We start from the raw sequence: 4,234 nt of genomic DNA, 5'->3' as shown, positions 1-4,234 counted from the left end.
CCGCCATGCGCGCGTACTCAACCCTCCCCCTCCCCATCGACAAACGCACATCCTTCCCCTCCTCTGCTTCGCCACGCATTTACTCTATGGATGACACGCACACACGCGTGCGCACACACACACACACACACACTCAGCCTGCCAGGCTTGGAAGCATCAAGGCCTAATCTAGGTCACGGAATAAACCCAGAGGTCTCCACTCACACGAACGGGGGGGGGCATTAAATATACGTTTCGGCTCGACTAATTTCATTTTCGGACATCTCCTAAACCTAATTGATTACGCTAAACTACCTAATAGATTATGCCCCCCCCCAATGCTTCTCATGATCATCACGAGCCCTTCCTCTGCTCCTGTGGTCGCATCATGAGGTCTGTGACTGGGGGGGCAGCTTATTTCTTTACATCAACCCATAAATAGACAATAGGATATAAGCAGGGGGGGGGGCATATTTTCAGCCTGCCCCCCCCTCCATTGACAGTCCCGTTAAGACACTGATCTTGTCCTATAGAACCTCCTCCTCGCCCCAATCGAGGATTAATCTCATCTGGTTCCAGAACAGGAACGTTCAGCGCCATCCTCCCGAACCTATCAGGAAGTCAGCGTGCCACCTATGAAGCCAGCAGCCCCCCCCCCCAACCCAACCCCCACCCTGAACACATGCTCAACATCCTCTGGGCACGAGCTGAGCGGAGCGCCGAGACGCGGCTGAGAATCAGAGAGGAAGAGAGGGAGGGCAGCGAAGTGGAAACATGGGCGATCGTCAGAGAAAGACGGAAATAGAGCGCTAAAGCGTTGAATGAGGAGGAGGAGGAGGAGGAAGAGGAGGAGGAAGAGCCGTTCACTCAGACGCCGTCGTCGTGCGTGAGAAACCTGCTGGATTTGCTCTCATCCGAGTCTCGGCGGGATTCTGGATCCGAGCAGCCGCAGACGGCCGACGGCCGGATGCTAGGACCCGTGTGGGCCCGGGACGTCGGCGCTGCCCCCCCCCCTTAAGGATGCCCCCGGGCGGTGCTGACCCAGATCGTGGAGTCCTGCCTCTGCCGCTCGGCCGTTCCGTGAAGGTGATGCGGACGCCGCGCGGCCCGCTGACGTCCGTTACCGTGGATACACGCCGCGCCTGACCGGGTAAGGATGCTGCGACCTGCACGCTGACGGATGGTGTGTGTGTGTGCGTGCGCGCGTGTGCGTGTGTGATATTTCAGACCACGGCCGTGGAATCATCTCACTCCTCTTCCTGGACACACAGACGGAGAAACATCTTCGTTTCCTTCCAGGCTTCCGTAGCGAGCGGCGATCCCGACCCGTTAAGCGTGCGCTGTGCGGATTGGCTCCGTGTATAATGCATGACCCTCAGAGACACCACAGCAACAAGTAATGCCCCCCCCCCCCCCACCATCCTCCCACCCTGAGTGGCGGGGAATGTAGGCTAGCACGGCTCAGGAAGAAGACCTGAATAAAACATTCGTCCGTTTCTGTCGCTGAAAGCGTTTCGGTTTTGCTGCACGGAGGAGAAACGGAGGAGAAGTTTCCTCCTCTAAAACCGCGGGTTTGACCTCCGTCCGGGTCACGGGTCATGCTGGGGGGGGGGGGGGGGGCACACCCTGGACAAGCCGTCAGTTCATCGCAGACAGACACTCACACCTGGACAATTTAGTTAGTGCAACCGATGTGCAACCCACGGGGAGAACGCCTCACCGAAAGGATTCGAACCCGCGACCTTCTCGCTGTGAGGCAACGGCGCATAGCAGTAGCGTCAGCGGACCAGGGTTGTGTCCCCTCCCTCAAGGGGAGGAGCCAGAGACGTATTACCGCTACGATTTCTGGCTAGATGCTAACGCTACCAGTTGGTGCTGGGCGCGTTTGGGTACGACGGGGTCAGACTGGCGACAAGTCGTTGGCCGTCAATGACCCCGATTGACCCGTTCAACTGAAACATCGAGCCGACGGAGGCTAACAATAACGAAGCGTTTCAGATCTTAACGCTCTGATGGTCAACACGTTATTTTGGGGGGGCCTTTCCTAAAATAAATGTCAAAGCATTTATTAAAATCTTACAGTTCTGTTGCACGAAAGTGCGAGTATTTCTCAGCTGAATCACTCCCTGAATAAATAAAAGATATAATAAAACCCCAATCCGGAATAAATAGCTCTCCATCAAAGGCTGAACTCGACTGTTCCTCAAAGATCTGCTGCAGAAGCAGATGAGAGGCTGAGAACGACAGACCGGTGACAGCGTCCCTGTGAACCGGCGCAACTTCAAGGGCGCTTAAAAAAAATAGCTCGCTGCTAAAAATATCTGAAGCGGGGGCTATTTGCGGCGCAAAGGCCATGAGGGAGGCATAAAATCTCCATGTTTTCCAGATAAAGTGATTTTCAGGTTGGTTTTATTTTAGACCTTTTAAAATGTCAGAGAAATTCTCCATAAATCTTTGACAAAAAAACAACAACTTCCAGGTGCATATCAAGCTAACGCTGCTAGCACGCTAATCAACAACACGTTCCAATAGAAACGGCTAGCTTAACGGCTACTAGCATGCCTGTTGTTGGATGAAAAATAGAATAGGCGTGCCACAGGGAGATGGGTCAGAGGTCATGTTTAAAATCGTTAGTTGTTTTTAAGCAGAAGTCTGTCGACCAATCAGAGACGGATTCTGACCGATTTTAAATTAAGTGCACAAAACATTTAAATGCTTTTATTTTATAGTATCTACTTCTAATTATACATTCTTTAGAAATATAACAATAAAATATATAATCAGCAAAGGCGGGACTTATTTTAGGAACGTTACCTTCCTTTTATCAATGCTGGTGCTTAGAAATTACAGCTGTACATAATGTTTATAGCAATAAACTATATATATATATATATATATATATATATATATATATATATATAAATATAACAGCATAGCATTATATCTGACTGTAAAAGTATCTACAGGGTTTCTTTTAAGATACTTTTCCAGATTACTCATCTCCCTTTTTGACATTTTACGGTACAGTTACAAGACCGGCTATCAGGATATCAGCGGGAAGTGATTTGGGGCAAGAAGTATGCATTCCTTAAATACCCAGGGGGGGGGGGCAGAATCTCATGCAGCCCCTGCCCTAGAACAGGCTGAACTGCTGCCTTGATTCTAGCGATTTACCCCCAACCCACCCGAAAGGAAGACACTGTTTACACCAGAGTGTTTTCCTCCCCGACGAGTAAACACATGGGATGCTGATGCAGAGACATTAGCCCCGCCCACACGATGCTGGCTGAATGAAGTCACGTGATGGAAGGACAGCGATCAATAATGAATTATACAAAAGGAGTAAAACTAATTACCATGAACTTAACCCTCCCTTTAAGTTTAAGGCTTAGTTAAAAATATTTATGGTGGTTTTTATATGGTGTCTGACAAGGCTCAAAAAGAGAGAAAAAAACTATTTTATATTAATTAATTAAAAAAAACAGGAACAGGAAGACGTGTCGGTTCTTTCAAAGTAAAACAGGAAGTACACATACTTGTTTGTGTGCTTGTTTTAGTTTTAAAGTGTCTACAATTGCTATATTTGCGGTAAGGTATCAACGGTAGGCACAGACACAATTACGCATACACAAATTTCGTTATACTTCGTATTATGACAATAACGTTTTTGATTAATTATCAGGAACATTTCCTGCGTGGTGGAGGCAGTGGACCAATCAAAACAATCACTGCTTCCGTCCAAGGTTCTTCTAATCGTGCACGAATCGATCGATTAGATGAAGAAATAAACAATACTTAGCTCGTAAACGTGTGTAGATCATCGGCATCCGATAAACTCCGATAAGTTAACGCCTGAATCTAGTTCCGGTGTGCGCCCATCTTCTTCTTCTGTGGATTTAATATAGCGTTGGCATCCTTTGGTGTCTCAGTACCGCCACCTAGTGGGCAGCACCTCGCCCCATTTAATATCCGTGATTCATGTCCCAGGTCCCGAACCTGTTACCTTATAGAACTTGTGACGATGGAGCAAATAAAGAACCAAACATTTACCTCATATATATATATAACATTTATATGATATAATATAACATTTATATGACGTAAGCTCCATTTAGTTCTGACATTTGGCTGATAAAATAATCTTTAATGCTTCTAACATGGCCTTGTTTTTGCGTGTCGCTGCTTCAGTCCTTTATATTCTGCCTCTTTTGTGAATCCTGACTGAATGAAACCGGTTCCTGTCTGTACCGTGAGA

Source organism: Brachionichthys hirsutus, chromosome 12 (assembly GCF_040956055.1).
Source record: "Brachionichthys hirsutus isolate HB-005 chromosome 12, CSIRO-AGI_Bhir_v1, whole genome shotgun sequence".
Lineage (NCBI taxonomy): Eukaryota > Metazoa > Chordata > Actinopteri > Lophiiformes > Brachionichthyidae > Brachionichthys > Brachionichthys hirsutus.
This window is presented reverse-complemented; position numbering follows the sequence as displayed.